The 20195-nt window shown below is 42.7% G+C and overlaps 1 long non-coding RNA gene across 1 annotated transcript; it reads right to left on the reverse strand.

Annotated features, from left to right (window-relative positions):
* Window positions 1-386: 386 nt before the first annotated feature.
* On the reverse strand, window positions 387-20010 carry LOC148684199 (uncharacterized). The gene is made up of 3 exons (XR_015946338.1): window positions 19434-20010; window positions 17160-17242; window positions 387-1899 (listed from the first exon to the last, which is right to left on the reverse strand). It is a non-coding gene; the product is annotated as an uncharacterized LOC148684199 (long non-coding RNA).
* Between the last annotated feature and the right edge of the window lie 185 nt (window positions 20011-20195).

Consider the following 20195-nt stretch of genomic DNA (forward strand, 5'->3'; position numbering starts at 1 on the left):
CAGTGTCGTGTGGATTCACTGAGCAGCACTGGAAATCGCATCTACGCAGACACCAGAAATCACGTCTGCACAAACACAAATGCCACAAATCGTAGGCGGGTGCACTCACACACGCCCACAATCCGGCCCACAGAGGGGGCTCCGTGGCATTGAACCTGCCCAGGCAAGCTAAGCCTTGCCGACCCCTGGTCTAAATCAAATGCCTTCTAGAATTTTGTCACATTTGCTTTTGCTGCTGTTAACAGGCGTGAAATGAGTTCTTCATATTTTTAGATCTGTATCCACATATACATATGGGTTTAAAAGAGCCAGCTCGAGGGAGGGAGGGAGGGAGGGTTTTTATTGCTATTAAAGAAATCTCACTAAAGACTTTTCCCCCAGAAATTTGCAATTTTAGGGTATTTCCACCACATGTGTTTATTGGTGAGTGACTTGGCACTGTCTCCAATACATGGGTGAACTGCCTGATTATATGAATGAGAGCTGCCTCTGTGTAAGATACCAGCCATGGGCCAGTTTTAATGAGAGCTCCTTGATCTGAGCTGACATTGATTTATATGGAGCCTTAGTCCATAACCTGCTCCACGGTTCTTCTTCCAATGGGGCAATCTAGTTAAGCTTCCACTTGAATCTTTGACCTTGGTTGGAACCAAAAGAGACATTTATTAACATTTTGTTTTTTGTGTGTGTTTTTAAAATTTATTTACAACATAGTCCACAACAACTCATACATACAAACAAATCCACCACCACTGACAATTTAATTATCAAAATTAAACTCCTATCCCCTTACACAAAGAAAACATAACATAAAAATAAAAGACTTCCTTTATCCTGTAAATGGCCTCCTTATTTACTTCTTGTATACTGTTTCTTTTATATGTGATTATTACGATTTTTCCTAATTATGACTTTAAAAACCGCAAACATTTTGTACAACAGAGACACTAATTCATTGACCACTCAGTTTCTTCTCTGCTGTCTTGTAGCACAATGAAAACGACGTGTGATATGACACTTTTACACCATCCTGTTCTACTAACCAGTGATGTGAAGTGGAGTCAGTGTAGTGACATTGTGCCACATGTTGTTTGTGCAAGAGATTGAAAGTTAGAGATAAGAAAGGGAGGGTGGGAATTGTTTCCTACATCTTGCAATATTTGGCAAAGCCTTTAATTTAGGCCTGGTCTACATATTCAGCACACTGAGATGGTAGATGAAACTGCATAATGTCAGATAGCAGGTCAAGGCTGTTGGGCGGTCAGGGAATTCTGTCATAAATGGGAGTGGAAATTCCCACAATGTTATGTTCATCCAATGTCAGGAATGGGAGGAGGGAACCGTCAAGTTAATCCAAGTGGTAATTGCTTTGTAGTTTCCTCATAGTCCACAAATGTCACATAAATAATTACTTCATTTTCTGCACTGTTCTGGCATTCCCTTCCATTGAAATTAATTACATAAGTTTAAGCCATAGTGGATAGCAAGACAAATAACATAGGTTTTAGTGAAGGATGAACTGTAGTGGAATGGAAGCATAACTGATTGCAACAAAGGAGAGGATGGAAAACATTGCCTCCTTACACCCTTAGGGGATTTTTGCATTTATTTATTTATTTTGGATGCTTCCCAATGCTAAAAACTCTACACAATTTGAAGAAAAGAATACAAGAGGGGACAAAAGACTAGGTTAGAAGCTTTGCCAACTCCTAGCTCCTTATTTACAGGGTGTTTAACACAGGGGAGCATTCACAACGAGGATCTCTAACCTGTCATCCGCAATGATACAGCCTTAGCATTTTACCACCTCCTTTTCACTTCATTCTGCACACTGTGGGCCCAACCAAGGTTGCAGTATTCCACTGGCTTTCATTATTAAGGCATCTCACTGTTTCAGTACTGAAAGAGAAATGGATACAATATCTGTTGCAAGAGAATGTCAAGAAAATATGTAGCAGCTTAATTTAGTGAGTGTCCTGGTGGTCCCTGCCTGTATGGATTAATTAAACAATCCCCTTCATCTTTTGCTAATAATATGATCTCAGAGGCACCAGTGCTACAAGGTATCATGGAAACAATTTTCCACTTACAATGCTCCAAAACTACACATATAGCCAGCTTAGTAAGATTATATGTAGTTCCACTAATGATTTGATTATTAATCTTTCCTGTTCTAAAACTATGCACAATCAGCAACACTCTGCTAAATATGAATGTCTATTGACAACGTTCTTTGACACATAGCATAACTGCTGTCTCATCGTTGCATAATATGAATCATACCCTATTTCCCATAAATAGCCAACTGGCAGCCCATTGGTTAGAGCCAACCCTTAAGGCAATTTCATCTGCCCCCAGGCTACCCTATCAAATTTTAATCAAGTTATGGTAAAAGGTTTAGCCAGTTTCACTCATAGGAAAAAGGGATGGAAGGATTTTCACTGTTTAAGGAACTGAGAAGTTCCACAGCTTGATATTAGTGCACTCTTTTTACAAATTTCAAATGCACTGTATTGAATACTATGTCTGGCTTCTATAACTGGGATGTTCTTATTAGTAGAGGACTTTAATATAGACCCTTGGCACTCAGGGGGAGTCTGCATGGCAAAATGCAATTCTGCACCTGTCTCTGAGGATATTAAATGTGGTCATGGAAATGCGACGCCAGAGTTATATTCCAAAATATACAGTCAAGACCGAGGACAAGGAAAGCCTTGAAGGGCTCAGGTAAATGGTAAATATCCAAAACAACTCCTCCATAACCATCTCCTCAATCTCAGCTTCTAACTGGTGACCTCCCGTCCAGTTTCAGTCAGAGGAACTATCAGCAAAGAAGGGCTGCCTCATGCTTTCGTAAAAAAGGCCCTTTCAGTAGTGGTACATAGAAGCAGCTGTGGTGATGGTGGCAGACGTAGGCTTGCTTCCACAACCCGAGCTTCCAACCTCAGAAGAGAGGTGAAGGTGATCTTCTGTTGATCCATGTCACCCTTGTTCCTGCCTGCAGTGAAGAGTTGGCAGAAGGGCAGCACTGCCAACACATGGCCAGCCCTGGCGCTTCCATTAAGGCGAACTAGGCTACGGCCTAGGGCGCCAAAATGGAGGGGGCGCTGACCAGGCTGCCCGCTGCCCACCGCTGCCTGCCAGTGCTGCCTCAGGCCGCTATCCGGAGGCACGCGGGGAGCGCGGGCCTGGGGCTGCCTCCTCTGAACAGCTGAAAGGCAGGCGAGGCGGCCCCAGGCTTGTGCTCCCGACGAGAAGTTCCGGAGGTGCGTGGGGAGCGGCAGAGAAGCAGCAGTGGCAGAAGGGAACTCCGGAACTTCTCGCCAGGAGTGCGAGCCTGGGGCCGCCTCGCCCACCTCTCAGCTGTTCAGAGGAGAGCGCCGCCGCTGAGGAGCTCAAAGCGTCCCCTCCACAGGCGGGAGGGCGCCGAGCTCCTCCCTTGGCCTGCGCTCCTCCCGCCAATGGAGGGGACGCAGGGGCATCAGCGGCGTGCGTGCGTCATGACGCATGCGCCGGGGGGGGGCGCCAGAAACTGTTTTGCTTAGGGCGCAAAAAGCCCTAGCACCGCGCCTGCACATGGCCTCCACATCTGCCTCTGTGGGCACAATGTGTCTTGCTGCTAGCAGGCCATGCATGCTTTGTGACCAGAAACAACAAAAACAACAATATTGTGTGGTGCATCGCTGTGTACAACAGGGAGTATTTGTGCACAGAGCAGCACTGTAGTCTAGTTACAGGCAGTAGTACCCATGCAAAACAGATAGAAACACTGCAGATTTAATCATAATGCAGATGATGGCTGATAAAATAAAATAAAATCACTTGAGGCAAATTAAGTGAATAGAATAACACTAGTTATTATTATTATTATTATTATTATTATTATTATTATTATTATTATTACCCCGCCCATCTGGCTGGGTTGGGCAACAAGCAGTAGTGTGTGTGCAAAACAGACACACACATACAACTTTAGTAAGAATCTTATTATAATATGGCAGGAAAGGATTTATATATGAAATAAAATCACTTGTGACCGGTTAAATGAAACAGACTGTGCATTGAACTTAAAGCACCTCAGACCATAACTGTTATAAGGAGAGAAGGAAAAGCACTAGGAGAACAAGCAAACAACACGTAGGCTCAAAAAACGCAAACAACAGCAAGATTTAATCAAAAGGAATAAATTAAAGAGGACTGGAAGGATTTGGAAGAAATGACAGGCAAATGAGGGACAGGGATGGGATGAGGTAAACGGGTACTGGTGGCTAGAAACACGCAAGTAAAACAAAAGCCTCCAACTATAACTTGTGCCTCAGAAGCAGAACTAGTGGACAGCAAGAAAGATGTGAAAGCAAAGCTATTTGTTTACTTCAAATTTCCTCCCCGAAAAGAACTGGGGTTAGAGAGCCATGGTAAAATCACTCCCTTTGATTACAAGCTGCACTTGTCCATCACAATGGAGCTCTCTCCCTCTCTCCTATCCCCACCCTGACAATTGCTTCCCCAGCTTGCACAGATTCTGGGTCATCTGCTTCAGACAAGCCCAGAATCCTGTACTTCGGTTCAGCATTTGGGATTCTTCAGAATCTGCTGCACACCCATCATTTCATCTGCCGTTTTCCATGCAGGAGAGTGGACTACAGTGGTACCTCGGTTTATGAACACAATTGGTTCCGGAAGTCTGTTCATAAACTGAAGTGTTCATAAACTGAAGCGAACTTTCCCAATGAAAGTAATGGAAAGTGGATTAATCCGTTCCAGACGGGTCTGCGGAGTACTCAACCTGAAGCGTATTTAACCCAAAGCATGGGTGTAATTGGTTCCAGAAGTCTGTTCATAAACTGAAGCGTTCATAAACTGAAGCGAACTTTCCCATTCAAAGTAATGGAAAGTGAATTAATCTGTTCCAGATGGGTCCGCGGCGTTCATAAACCGAAAATTCATAAACCGAGCTGTTCATAAACCGAGGTTCCACTGTATATGCATGTTTATTCACGATTAAGTCCCACTGTGCTCGATGGGACTTCCCCCCCCCCCCCAGGGAATGTATTTGAGATTGCAGTCAGTTGTGGGCCCAAGCGCAATGAAGCCATGGGGGGGATGGGGGGACACACACACAGTTAAGACATAAAATGAGACCCAGTGCACCAGTGCTGGGATCAAACGAGGCCACAACTTATTACAGATGTAAGCAGGCTTTGGGTATGTAGAGTGGTGCCTCGACTTACGAAGGCGAACTGTTCCGCGGCGCTCTTCGTAAGTCGAGGTCTTTGGTTGTCGAAGCGCCCGTTGTGCGCATGCGCGAAGCACGACTTTGCACTTCTCCGCATGCTCAGAACACGCGCACTGCAGAATGCGCGCGAAAAGACTTCTGGGTTTGTCAACTTCGTAAGTCGAAACCTTTGGAAGTCAAAGCATTTGTATGTTGAGGTACCACTGTATCCAGAATTCATCCAGCCCACCTGCTGGATGATGGATAATAAGGGTTGACCATTGATGGGGGGTCCATTGATAGGGACCATTGATTGCTTGGGGGAAACCCTGGAGAGGAAGGGACTTAACCAGTTGTGGGTAGGTGGGGGCTTCATGGTGTAAGACCTACCAGGAATGAGCTGCTCTGCTCAAGTGGCCTGACACTCCGTCAAGTCTGTGACAATCGCGCGTTTGTTACTAAAGAGTTAACTCCAACTTTCATGGTGTGATTTATTGCCTGCTGACTGCTGTCACCGGCTCTCTCTAACTCAGTATTGCCCATGTCAGTCACCTGCTCTGTTTTGGTCAGAATGCATAATCAATTAATAACAATCTCCAAGCGTCTTCTGTAGAACGATAGGGTATAATGCATCACCACTATTTGGCTTTAAAAATTGAACCACTAATCTGGAAGGAATATGTTCTAAGTAGAGTCTCAAATCAAGTTAACAGGAGCTCTATAAACCCAATCATTTAGGCAGTGTCATCTGAGCAGATGTTTATGATGCTGTTACAGCAAATGTGGTAATTTAAAGCTTTTCACCTTCTTCAGTGCACTGTAAATCTAAACTTCATAATAAGTTAATGTGAGCACCCACAGAGTTTTGAAGCTACTGAAACCTCATAATTTAAGCTGCATAAAAACAGGGGGCGGGGAGGGTGGAATCTGTAGGACTAATCGACACATGTATGGAGTTTTTTCTTGCTTCCCAAACAATCAGAATTTCTGGGGATGAGAAACAGCATCTGCAACAGCTAATTGACCGAAAGTCTCCAGTGAATCACACGAGATCAAATAATATTGATTCCCATTCCACAATGAGTCAGAATGAATTTATTTATCATGATGTGCTCCTCCACCACAGATGCCGTGGAAATAGTTCTCTCTCAAAGACTCCCGCAATAATTCAAAGGGATTGTTTTGGTACATGTTCTTTTGTGGTCAGACCCAGGAGAAAGCAGCCCAGCTAAATATTCTCATCAAATGGTCACAGGCAACTGAGAAAAGAGTTAGCTTCCTATCTGCTCATCAATGCTTTGAAGTATGGACAAAAGTATCATTAATGTTATTTGTGGGGATCTTCCATTGCGCTTGGTATTCTCTGACTACAGATCATACTGTTACTCTGAGTCAGTAACTGCTCAGTAAAGCCAGTCAGAATATTTAGCTTTTTATTATAATTACATGAACATAAAATCTAAATATGAGATGAAAGAGAATAAAAACTATAGGAATATAGGAACATTGACTTATACTGAATTTTTTTAGAAAAAAGTTCTTCTACCGTAGCTCACTATTGTTTACACTGACTGGAAGTGGCTCTTCAGGGTTTCTGACAGGGCATCATCTTGCTACACTTTATTGACTGCACCACACCTTTATTATTGTACCTCCTCCCTTCACCAAACCATGTGACATATGTCTCAGAATAAAAAGTCATAATTTGCACTTCTTCACTCAGGGCACTGTATTTGTGGCCCTCTAGATGCTGTTGAGAGTCCCATGGACTGCAAGAAGATCAAACCTATCCATTCTGAAGGAAATCAGCCCTGAGTGCTCACTGGAAGGACAGATCCTGAAGCTGAGGCTCCAATACTTTGGCCGCCCCATGAGAAGAGAAGACTCCCTGGGAAAGACCCTGATACTGGGAAAGATTGAGGGGACAAGGAGAAGGGGATCACAGGGGACAAGATGGTTGGGTAGTGGTCTCAAAGCTACCAACATGAGTCTGACCAAACTGCGGGAGGCAGTGGAAGTCAGGAGTGCCTGGCGTGCTCTGGTCCATGGGGTCACGAAGAGTCGGACATGACTAAACATCAACAGATGCTGTTGGACTCCAATTCCCATAGCACCAGCCAACATGACCAATGTTGAGGGATGATGGTAGTTGGAGTCCAGCAACATCTGGAGGGCTACACCTACTCCTGGTGTAGGCCAAGATTTCTGACAGTCCCCCTAAGTTAGCTTTGCCACTGTAGGGTTGTGCACATCTGAAGATAAAGATGTTGGTATCTAAGCAACGCCTACTGGTAGGACCTTCCAGTCCAGAGAGGAGGTTAGAGTCCAGGGCCTTCGGGCAAGTCCAGGATGGAGCACAGCTCAAAGCTATATATTAACAACAAAATCCAGCCAAACTTATGCGGTTTTTATGCCTGGCATTCCTAGTTGTATAGGCTAGGGATGTCAAAGAACTTCTATGAAAAGGAAATGGGAGTGGAAATTGCTGGTGATCCCTTATTTGCACCGTGTAGGCAACGGAAATCAATCCAGGGAGGAGGATCAGCATTCCCTATTGTTGTTGTTTTCAGTCAACAAACTGTATGTAATTGATTACATTTCTCTCTCATTTGCATTACATTTCCTTTACACTGAAAGGGAGGAGGTAAAATGATATACACTGGTTTCTCGGTTTTCGAACGTCTCTGTTGATGAACATTTCGGTTTACGAATGCTGTAAACCCAGAAGTTAAAGTTTCTGTTTTTGGGGCTTCCGGTTCAGCGCCAGCGCCGATCGGCGGGGTCCCGTCTCGTATCCGAGACGGCCCGTCTCTGCTAGGAGTGGGGAGGGCAGCGAGAGCGACGCTGCGCCCCTTAGAACCTCGGGAAGAGTGTCCCGGGGGCGAATTTTGCTCGGCAGAGCCCCAATCCGGACTCCCCAACTCTCCGGCAAGCTCTAATAAGAGCTCCGGAGCGAGGAGGGTAGAAGTCGCGGGGGCCATCTTGAGCGACAACGTTACCCTAGCGGAGAGAAGCTTCAAGCCGAAGGCGGAGAGCGCTGGATTCTTCTGAAAAAAACGATTGGAAATAAGAGTGTAAGTAATCTCACGATTTGGATTATAAAATAATTTGGATTTGGGAGAGAGGGGGGAAAAGAGGAAGCCACCCCCCCCCCCACCGGCAACTTAAGAGACAGTAAATAGAAACCCGAAGCCGTAAATAGAAGATTTCAATTTAAAAGGTTCCCTCAAAGGCATCAAAGAGGATCTCCCCTAGATGCAGGGTAAAAGGGGAGAAAGACTGCGGTTGTGAATACCCTGCAGAAAGAGGTTAAGATCAAGAAAGACCTTTCTTTTCCCCGGGAGCCGGCAGCCCAGACAACCCAGTGAGCTGATCAGGATCTATAAGTGGAATTTTATTTTTATTTCTATTTTTGGACTTTTTGGAAATCCTTTTTTTTGGTTTATATGCTTTTGAAATGTGAGTTTGAACTTTATCTTTAATAAGACTTGAAGAATGCAGCCAGCTTGTTAAAATGGAGTCGATAAAATAAACTGTGACCATTTTCCACCCCATGTGACAAGTTTTGACCTTGACAGGATTGAACTATGTCAACAAAAAGGTATTCGCCTGAGTTCCAGCGGACTGTTTTGACCATAATGTGGGAAGTAAGAATAGAACTATGTCAAGAGGAGACACAACAGCTGGACTTCCGGCGAGCTGCGGACATCTTAGGAAGCGCGGGATAGCCCTCCGGGGAATCCCGAACTTAACGGAGCCTATAGAGGTCACGCGAAGGCTCCGCGGACCTCAAAAACCTCAGGGGGGGTTACCCTGAGGGTCGTGGCACCCAGCAGCGCCCTGCGTGCTCTCCTGCACCCGGTTTTTATTGCTTGAGAGCCGGGCGGAGGATCGAGCTGCGGGCGCGAAGGGGGAGAGACCACTGACCCCGTTAAGTGCAGTCTCTGGCTTCCGATGGTAAGCGGCAAGTTTCCTTAAATTAAAATTAATCTGAGGAATAAAGAAGGTGGAAATTGGATTTGGAGTGAGGTTAATAATCGGATTTTTGAAGCTGTGGGGCGCAAAAAGGGAGTCCGTCCCAGCAGCGGGGAAAAATGGCGCAGGAAAGAGATCGGAGGAGCTGAGCAACGGAAAGCGAAACTGACTGCCTGCGGAGTGAGTTTTTCAGAAGTCCTTGATTACTTTGTAACAAGGCAAGTCTTGATGGTGGAAAAGAGTTACTTAGAGTTTATATATTGATACTTTGTCTCTACCTTGGGGGTGGAACTGCAAGCGATCTGGATATTTTATATTCTCTGCGCTCTAGCCCGGAAATCAGAGGGGCTCGGAGTTGCCTGAGTACTTTACTTTTACCGCTGCAGCACCGAAGGGGGGAATATGAAGGCTGATTTTTTTTTTACAATTATGAACAAAGTTAAAACTGTTCCCCAATAACTGAGAGTCTGAATGGGGGGGTCGATTTTGGATTAAGCCAGCAAGTGGCTGAAGAGGGGATTCATTGCTTTGGAACTACGGATCTGGGGTCTTTACCTTCCCTTATTTGGATTAAGCCGACAAGTGGCTGAAGTATTTGGTTTCTTTGGGGTCTTATTGGATTTAACATGTGGATTAAGCCTACAAGTGGCTGAAGAGTTGCGGGACTTGGCTTCTTTGTTTCAGGTTTTAAGAAATAAAAGGGGGACCTGGCTGTTTGAGAGCTGAAGAGGGTTTTTGTTAAAAAAGGGACTGAACTATTGCAACTATTAACTGTTGTTTCTCTGCCTTTGGGAGTGGAAAAGTACTGGAAGGCTTGGGATTGTAGAGTGTCAGACCCAGTGGCAGAAGGAACAATAGGTGAATTTGGGCCCTGGAATTAAATATAGTGCCATCTAGGGGCCGATAGGGCACTGCAGGTTTATTGTAAGAATTTATTAATACCGATCCCCCTAGTGGTGAAGAGGGGAACTTCCCCCCTTCTGGGAAGTTTTTTTTTTTTTTTTGCAGGAGAATGGCTGGCAAAGAAGAAAAGAAGGCAGTAGGAACACCAAAAGATAGAAGAGGCTCAAAGCAAGAAGAAGTCAAGGATTTAGAAGCTCTATGGCAAAAAATTAAAGATGAATTTAAACATAGTGAACAACGAATGGACAAGAAATTGGGAGAGATTGATAAGAAGATTGAAGGAGCTGTGGGAGAATTATCGACTCAAATAAAAGACTTGTCGGTGAGATCCAAAACAATGGAAGAATCAATCAAGAAGACCCAAAAAGATGTAAAGGAGGTCAAAAAAGAGACAGACAAAGTGAAAGATAAAATGAAGAAAATGGACCGGGCACATGAACAAATGTTGGATAATTTAGCATTAATTGAAATGAAGCAAAGGCAATTGAATGTGAAACTGAGGGGTATCCCTGAAGAATCAGGAGAAGATATTAAATCAAGGATAATTGCTGAACTGGCAAAATGGATGGGAAAGACGGATGAAGAAGTAAGCCAGTCAATCGTAAATGTATTTAGAATTAAGGTAAAATCAGCAAAGGCCAAAGCTAGGAAAGCGCCTGGTGATTGCGTGGTGATTCTCAATTCAATGGAGATGAAAAATGAGATCTTAAGCTTGAGTTTTACCAATAAGCTAATCATCGGAGGCAAGTCTATAATCGTGTTCAAAGAAATTCCAGGAAGATTTTTGAAAAAACGCGACAATTATAAAGCAATGGTGGCCTTGCTCAGGAAAAACGGAATTCAACATAGATGGGAATACCCTGAGGGAATAATGTTTTTCTACAAAGAGAAAAGACATGTGCTGACAAGCATGCACGATATTGGGAAATTCTTGAGAAAATATGAAAAGTTTTTGGGAGAGTTGACCCCAGATCTGGCTGTTTTAGCTGAAGCGACAGCGGAGGAAGAAGAAGAACCAAAACCACAAAGAAGAAGAAGAAAGAAAAAAGAAGAAGAAGAAAAATCTGAGGAAGAGGATCAGGGAAAAGAAGAAGAAGAGGATAAAGAGTCAGAGAGTGAAGAAGAAGAAGAGGATAAAGATTTAAGTAAGAAACCCGATCAAGACTAGATAATATCTTTTCTTCCTGAAATTAGGAAGTAAAATGGCGTTGAAGATACATTCCTGGAATGTGAATGGCTTGAATAATAAAGTTAAAAGAAATAAAATTGATCATATTTTGAAGAAGAAAAATTTGGATATAATTTGCCTCCAGGAAACACACGTGGCGAAAAAACACAATTATATTCTTAGAAATAAAAGGTTGGGTAAAGAATTTATAAATTCGGTAGAAAATAAAAAGAGAGGAGTGGTTTTGTATATAAAAGACAAATTGGACCCGAAGCTGATTTTTAAAGATGAAGAAGGAAGAATGATAGCGGTCCAAATATCGACCCAAGGAGAAAAAATGTTGGTCGTGGGGATCTATGCGCCGAATGAAAATAAAGCGGAATTTTACAAGAATTTGGAGGAAAGGTTGATAGATTTCATGGACCAAAAGATAGTACTTATGGGCGATTTCAACGGAGTGACAGTGCCAGAGTTGGATAGGACAAAGAAAAGGAAGAATGAGGGTAAATTACCGAAATCTTTCTTTGAACTGGTAGAAAACCTGGGCCTAGTGGACATTTGGAGGTTAAAGCACCCTACGCTTAAACAGTTTACATTCTTCTCAGAACCAAATCAAAGTTCTGGAAGAATAGATCATATATGGATCTCCAAAGAACTAGTGCCCAGGGTGAGTAAAATAGAGATAATACCACGAACACTGTCAGATCATAACTCAATATTTATGGAATTGAAAAGCAAAGATCAGAATTCCTTTAGGTGGAGAATGAACGAAGAGCTTTTCGAAGACAAAGAGGTGGTGAAAAAAGCCAAGAATGTTCTGAAAGACTACTTTTACTGGAACCTACACAAAGACACTGGATTGGACATGGTATGGGATGCAAGTAAAGCAGTGATGAGAGGCTTTCTAATACAGCAAAATAGTTTTCTGAAACGAAAGAAAGAAAAGAAGAAGGAAGAAATTCTGAAATGTCTCATGGAAAATGAGAAAAACCTGATAGATAAACCAGAGAATCAACAGATTAAAAATAATATAAAGATGCTACAGACACAATTCTCTATGTTGATCAATCAGGAGATAGAGTGGAAAATAAAGCAGATGAGACAAAAGAATTTTGAATCAGCGAACAAAACAGGAAAATGGTTAGCTTGGCAATTAAGGAAACGTCAAAATCAAAATATGATATTGAAGATAAATATGGAAGGAAAAGTAACTGAGGAACCAAAGGAAATAAAGAAAGCCTTTCAAAAATTCTATAAAGAGTTGTATTGCAAAAAGAAAGAAGAGGAGAAGAAAATCAGTGACTATTTAAGAAAATATGGATCGAAACAAATTCCAGAAGACGAAAGAAAAAAATTTAACAACAGGATAACAACACAAGAAATACACCAGGCAATAACGAGAATGAAACTAGGAAAAGCCCCAGGACCAGATGGATTATCAGCAAAATATTATAAAGTTTTAAATGGACAGTTGGCACCAATTTTAGAAGAAGTGATGAATAACATCCTTGCAGGAGGAAAGATCCCAAATACATGGAAGGAAGCGTATATAACATTGATTCCAAAACCGGGAGTGGACAGCTTAGAAGTTAGAAATTACAGACCAATTTCTTTATTGAATAATGATTATAAGCTTTTTGCAGATATAATGTCCAAGAGATTGAAAGAAGTTTTGAATGAAATGATACATAAAGATCAAGCTGGTTTTCTTCCTGGCAGACAGTTAAAAGACAATGTTAGACATATTATAGATGTAATAGAATATCTGGAAACCAAGATAGACAAGCCAGCAGTGTTAATGTTTGTGGATGCAGAGAAAGCATTTGACAATATATCTTGGCTGTTTATGAAGAAGAATTTGGAATCGATGGTTGGTAAAGATTCATTTCTGAATGGGATCGAGGCAATATATTCAGAACAAAAAGCAAGATTGATTATTAATAATACATTAACAGATTATTTTGACATCACAAAAGGAACTAGACAGGGGTGTCCTTTATCTCCTCTATTATTCATCATGGTCCTGGAAGTACTATTGAACAGACTAAGAGATCTTTCAACTATTAGAGGAATTAAAGTAGGCGCGAAACAATTCAAAGTGAAAGCCTTCGCGGATGATTTAGTTTTAACTCTGGAAAATCCCAACGAAAGTGTTGCAGAGGCTATAGAAGAAATTGAGAAATTTGGACAATTAGCAGGATTTAAATTAAACAGACAGAAAACAAAGGTTATGACAATGAATATGACGAAAGAGGAAAAGCAAGAGTTACATCTAAAATATGGTTTCGATGTGGCAAAAAAAGTAAAATACCTCGGAATATGGATGACAACAAAGAATATTAATTTATACAGTGACAACTATGAACCAGTATGGAGAGAAATTAAGAAAGACCTGGAAAGGTGGACTAATATGAACATGTCATTTCTAGGAAGAATAGCAGCAATTAAGATGAACATATTACCTAAAATGTTATTCTTATTTCAAACTATACCTGTAGTGAAGGGTACAAGACAATTTCAAGAATGGCAGAAGATTTTGTCAAGATTTGTCTGGCAGGGGAAAAAACCTAGAATAAAACATAAAATTTTGGTAGATAGAAAAGAAAGAGGCGGTTTCTCCCTACCAGACTTAAGACTATATTATGAAGCGTCTTGTATGTGTTGGATTAAAGAGTGGATAACGTTAAAGAATACTGATCTGCTAGATTTGGAAGGTTTTAACAATAGATTTGGATGGCATGCATATTTATGTTATGATAAGAAGAAGTCTCATACTGGGTTTACTAATCATGTGATAAGGAGATCTCTGTATGAGGTGTGGGAAAGAAACAAAATGCTGTTAGAGATTAAAAAACCATGGTGGGTTTCACCAGTAGAGGTATTAACAGTTAAGAAAGTAAATATGGAGGGGAAGTGGGCCACTTATGAGGAAATCTTGACAAGGACTGAAAAAGGATGGAGACTTAAACCCTATGAAGAAATTAAAGGAGTTTTAACAGGATGGATACAATACCATCAAATAAACGATGTTCTTAGGGAGGACAGAAAAATAGGATTTGAGGATAAAAGGTCCAAATTCCAAATAGAAGTGCTTGAAGGCAAAACAAAGCTTCTGTCAAAAATGTATAATTTGTTGTTAGAGTGGTATACAAAAGATGAGTTGACAAAAGAAGCGATGATTAAATGGGCAAAAGATTTTGGGCATAATATTGAATACGACGCGTGGTTGAAATTATGGACTCAAACCTTGAGATTTACAGCATGTACCGCCTTGAAAGAAAATGTGTATAAGATGTTGTATAGATGGTATTTAACACCAGTTAAACTAGCCAAAATGTTTAGAATGAGTGATAAAACTTGCTGGAAATGTAAAGAGGGAAATGGTGAATTTTATCATATGTGGTGGACATGCGATAAGGTAAAAAGATTTTGGGAAATGTTTTATAATGAGTTGAAAAAGATGCTTAGATATACCTTCCCAAAAAAACCGGAAGCATTTTTGCTAGGAATAATGGGAGAAGAGATTAGAAAAGAAGATCAAGTATTGTTTATGTATGCGACAACCGCGGCTAGGACTTTGTTAGCCCAAAAATGGAAAACACAGGAATTACCAACAATTGAGGAGTGGCAGACTAAAATGGTGGACTATGCTGAACTCGCAAGGATGACTTGCAAGATCCGCGACCAGGGGGAGACAAGGTTTCAAAAAGACTGGAGTAAATATGTGGAGTATATGGAGAAAAACTGTAGATCTTTAAAAACACTTGCAGGATTGAAGTAAATCCTACGAATTGATTAAAAAGTCAAAAAGGAACTGCAAAAAGGGAGTCAACAAGAAACCCGCATGAAGGGAGGGGGGGAAGTCGTAGCTCGGCAGAGCAGGATGTTAGATGAAAATTTATAATGTTTTGTATAAAAGAATGTTTTTTTTATTATTTTAATTGGTTAAATTCGGAAAATTGAATAAAAATTCATTTAAAAAAAAAAAAAGAGGAGACACAACAGCAAGAGTTAAAGCAACAATTCCAGATGGTGATGGCAGAATATGACTTCTTAGAGGATGAAGCTACTGAAACTGAGGAAGACGAGTGTGAGAATGACAGTGACAGTGACAGTGATTTGGAGGATTTTGACAATGATGGGGACTGTGATTTGGAACGAAAAGATGAAGATGAGGACTGTGACAATATAATACAAAATGAAGCTCACCACGGAAAAAAGATGATTTTACTCTACAAAAAGTCAGGTGGAGTGCCCCTCCTTTGAGGGGGGTACGATTGGATTTACTGGAACTCCAGAATGCCCACAGGGAAGAGGAAAAAAATAAGCAGAGAAGAGAAGAAACTCAGGGGTGCTGTATGGAGGCCTGGATGGCAAAATACTGTAAAAAGGGGGTGGGGTGAAGGGAAAGTGAAGTTGTGATTAATAGGATGGATTACTAGGATTAAAACTGGACTGCTGACTACGGAACTTGCTGGATTGGGGGGTTGGAGCCGGAAATCGGGGATGAAAGGTTAGATTGGGAATAGTTATAGTTTTAAAAGTGAATTGATTTTGGAAAAAGGTGAAAATATGGAGGCTTATAGAGGGGGTAAAAATTAGGCACGGGAAGAAAAAAATGGGAGTTTGATTTTTCAGTGATTTGGATATTTGGTGAAAATGATAATAGCCAAGTTTTAAAGTAGTATAAGGTATAAAGGTAATTATTTCATAGAATAAGAAACTGTTGAAGAGGATAAAAAAGGGATGAAAACTGGGGAAGGGGGGAGGTTGGGGAAGCCCACAAAATATGGTTTATCAATTATGAATGGAAAAAAGATTATTTTTGTTTTGTTTTGTTTTTCCTTTTTTGTCTTTTTTTCTTTCTCTTTTTTTCTTTTTCTTTTTACTCTTTTTTGGTATGAGAATAGATGGTTGGATGGATGACTTCCTGCGTACTGCCCTGGTTTCCTGGAGCTCTCTGGTGGCAGGGGGGGGCTTTGGGGTCAGGGGAGGGGGAGGACAGAAATCCAACCATAAAATGGACCATCTCTGACTGTTCACCTGCGTGGGATACTTCTGTGGCAGGGGAGGACCCATGGAGGGGGGTGGGAAGAAGGTGGAAAAGGTGTTCATGTATGTACCGTTTTTTGTAATTTGTAAAATCAATAAAAATTATGTTTTTAAAAAAATAAAGTTTCTGTTTTTGAACACACCTCGGAAGTCGAACATGCCACACGGCTTCCGCTGAGTGCAAGATCCTGAGGCCTAGCTGTCGGCTGTTGAGTTTTCGGTTTTCAAAAGTTTCAGAACTCAAACGGTCTTCCGGAACGGATTACGTTTGAAAACTGAGGTACCACTGTATTGGCAATATAATTTGCAAGATTTCATAATGGCAGGCAGTGAGACAAATAATGTGGCCTTCGGTGACAAAACTGCAGTGGAACAAAAACAGTGCTGCAGGCAAAAAATATAGGACAGAACGGAAAAGGATGCCTTCTTACACCTCTAGTGTAGTTCTAGGTGCATAATCTCCCTTCAGATACTTCTAGGCTCTGCTGTGGGTGGTATATGGCAGTGTTCCCCAACCTTTGGCCTCCAGCTGATGTTGGACTACAACTCCCATCATCCCTAGCTAGCAAGACCAGTGGTCAGGGATGATGGGAATTGTAGGCCAAAAACAGCTGGAGGCATTGGGCTTCACTGCTGATGGGTTATGGCAGCTCATAACGGCAATGGGCTCTGTGAAAAGGGGAGAAGAAATATCTGCACACATCCTCTCCCACCCCTGGGGAGTATACAATACCAGAATCTTGATATAACAAACCAATACATTGTGAACTAATTATATAAACACGTCCATAGCTGAGGAATGTCAGGATTCATACCTGAATAATGACAATCCCAGATGAATCTTACCAGTGCCTGAATTAGATGTAGATTTTCCAGTTGTAGGACATTTGCAGATCAATGTTGATGCTCTTATTTAGGTGATTCTTAGCCTGAAATGATATATTAGTGAGTTTTAAGGCATTCACATGCCTCGACTGTCTTCGAGTTTAGTATTGGACCATTTCGACCACATACTCCCCGGTGATGTAGACAGATTCCTCCAGGCTGGGAGGCCCACCACTTGCTCCCTAGACCCCTGCCCGTCCTGGCTGATTAGAGCGTGTCCAGACGAGGTACGGGGCCCCCTGGTTGAGATTATCAACTTGTCTCTCAGTTCAGGGACTTTCCCAGAGGAGTTGAAGGAAGCAGTGGTGCGTCCGCTCTTAAAGAAAGCATCGTCAGATCCGCTAGATCTATCCAATTATCGCCCTGTTTCAAATCTTCCATACTTGGGTAAGATAATTGAAAGAGCGGTTGCCGAACAGCTCGGTAGGTTTCTGGATGAAACATTGGCTTTAGATCCATTCCAGTCCGGCTTTCGTCCCGGCCACGGGACCGAGACAGCACTGGTCGCCCTAACAGATGACCTCCGTAAACAGCTGGATCAAGGCGGGTCGGGGCTGCTGATTCTTCTAGATCTGTCAGCCGCCTTCGACATGGTCGATTATGAGCTTTTAGACCACCGCCTTGCCGACGTGGGGATTCAGGGTACAGTCCAACAATGGCTGCGTTCCTTTATCTCAGGTCGGGGACAGAGGGTGGCGCTAGGGAGGGGGTTGTCACTGCGGCACTCCTTGGTGTGTGGAGTCCCGCAAGGTGCAATCCTTTCCCCAATGCTTTTTAATATCTTCATGCGCCCCCTTGCCCAGATTGTCCGGAGTTTTGGGCTGGGTTGTCATCAATATGCTGATGACACCCAGATTTATCTGTTGATGGATGACCGTCCTGCCTCGGCCCCGGACATATTGACCAAGTGCCTGGAAGCTGTTGCTGGATGGCTACGTGGGAGTCGGCTGAAGCTAAATCCTTCGAAGACAGAGGTCCTCTGGCTGGGTCGGGATGACATGGGGCGGGGGGGCCAACTTCCATCTTTCGCTGGGGCCCAATTAGTGTCAGCCCCTTCTGTCAAGAGCTTGGGGGTAACCTTGGATGCCTCCCTTTCCATGGAGGCACAGGTTGCAACCACAGCCAAGGTGGCATTTTTCCATCTCCGCCGCATTAAGCAGTTGGTCCCCTATCTCTCTCAACCTGATCTAGCCACAGTGATCCATGCGATGGTCACCTCTAGGCTTGATTATTGTAATTCGCTCTACGCGGGGCTGCCCTTGAAACTGACCCAGAAACTCCAGCGGGTGCAGAATGCCGCGGCGAGGCTCCTTACGGGGTCCCGGCTGCGGGATCATATTCATCCAGTGCTTTACCAACTGCACTGGCTCCCGGTGGAGTACAGGATCAGGTTCAAGGTGCTGGTTTTGACCTTTAAAGCCTTATGCGGCTTAGGACCCTCGTACCTACGGGACCGCCTCTCCCGGTATGACCCACAGAGGACATTACGGTCCACAAATAATAACATATTGGAGATCCCGAGTCACAAGGTGGCTAGGCTGGCCTCGACCAGGACCAGGGCCTTCTCAGTACTGGCCCCGACCTGGTGGAACGCTCTGTCCCAGGAGACTAGGGCCCTGCGGGATTTGTCATCTTTTCGTAGGGCCTGCAAGACAGAGCTGTTTCGTTTGGCCTTCGGACTGACGCAGTCTGACCCCACGGTTACCCTCCCCTAAGGTTTTATTCATAATGGTTTTATCTTATTCGTAGATTTTTAATTTTAAAATTGAATTTTAACATTGTATTATTCTGTTGTTTTAACTGAAATGTTTCTTTTATATTTGTGTTGATATTATTTGTTGTTAGCCGCCCTGAGCCCGGTCTTGACTGGGAAGGGCGGGGTATAAATAAAAATTATTATTATTATTATTATTAAAAAGGAGGGGGCATGATTCCAGCCTAAAAAACAACATGGGGATTTTTATGAATCGGGGTAGGGGAACCTCTGGTTTTAATAGTGATGCTAGTTTAATCAGTTCCTATATTTTCCATTAATTCTGATTACTGAAACATTCTGGATGTGAAGTGGTCTATACAAAATGGTAAGAATCCGCATGCACTTTTATCTGTCAGAAGGATCATTCTAACAGCCCCTCCTTTTCATCCTCTACTTTTCTCTTCTGGGAGAAGAAAACATTTCTTGAGTGATATGACAAATACAACAGGACTGGTAACTAATTTCAGCTTGTTTCTTACCTGTTTCATACTGTGCAGGAGGCCTGTAGCCACTTCACATGACCTTCTTTGTTCCTCACTCCAATGAACTTGACATCTGTAATAAAACTCAGGTTATGTGATCCTCCTGTTAAAATGTACTGCCTACTCCCAGGTTCACTTCAGGCAAGCACACAAGATGGCCGTTGCACAAGCTCTGGTCTTTCATACAGACCTGATGTGGCACAAGTGCTTTAAAAAATAACCTCTGAGGCCTGTACACCAAGAGCACTTAAGGAACTCACGTGGTTGGGGCCCAGCTTCAGCCATTTCCTGTTTCTTGAGTTCCTGGCGAAGGAAAATGTTTTCAAAATGCTGGAGAGATACTGGAAAGCACCTTCTAACTATAGTCCTGGTTGCAAAATACATTGACTCCCAAATTTTACCCTTTTCCCTGAGCGCCACAACCACCTGGAGCAATTTATGGAACGACCACCTTCTGCCTCCTCCTTAACTTGACCTGCTTTTTTCTGCCTTGAGGCCGGAATCTTCCTTGTGAGACACGGGAATGGCATCTGCATCTCAGCCGCGGTGTACCAGAAGGCATTTGCGATTTGCGTTTGACAAATCTATCCCTATGTAAGAAGCATTTTTATGTTTCCTATTTCACTCAGCATTTCGCTGATGTGAACATGTCTCTTCAGCCTGCCCTGCCAAGGTATTTGGGCTAGATCTCCACCCCCCAAGGTCACATTCCTTAGGACGGCGCTGCCAGACTCGCAAGATTAGTTCAAAGACAGTGGA

Source organism: Zootoca vivipara, chromosome 11 (genome assembly GCF_965207765.1).
Source record: "Zootoca vivipara chromosome 11, rZooViv2.hap1.1, whole genome shotgun sequence".
Taxonomy (NCBI): Eukaryota; Metazoa; Chordata; class Lepidosauria; order Squamata; family Lacertidae; genus Zootoca; species Zootoca vivipara.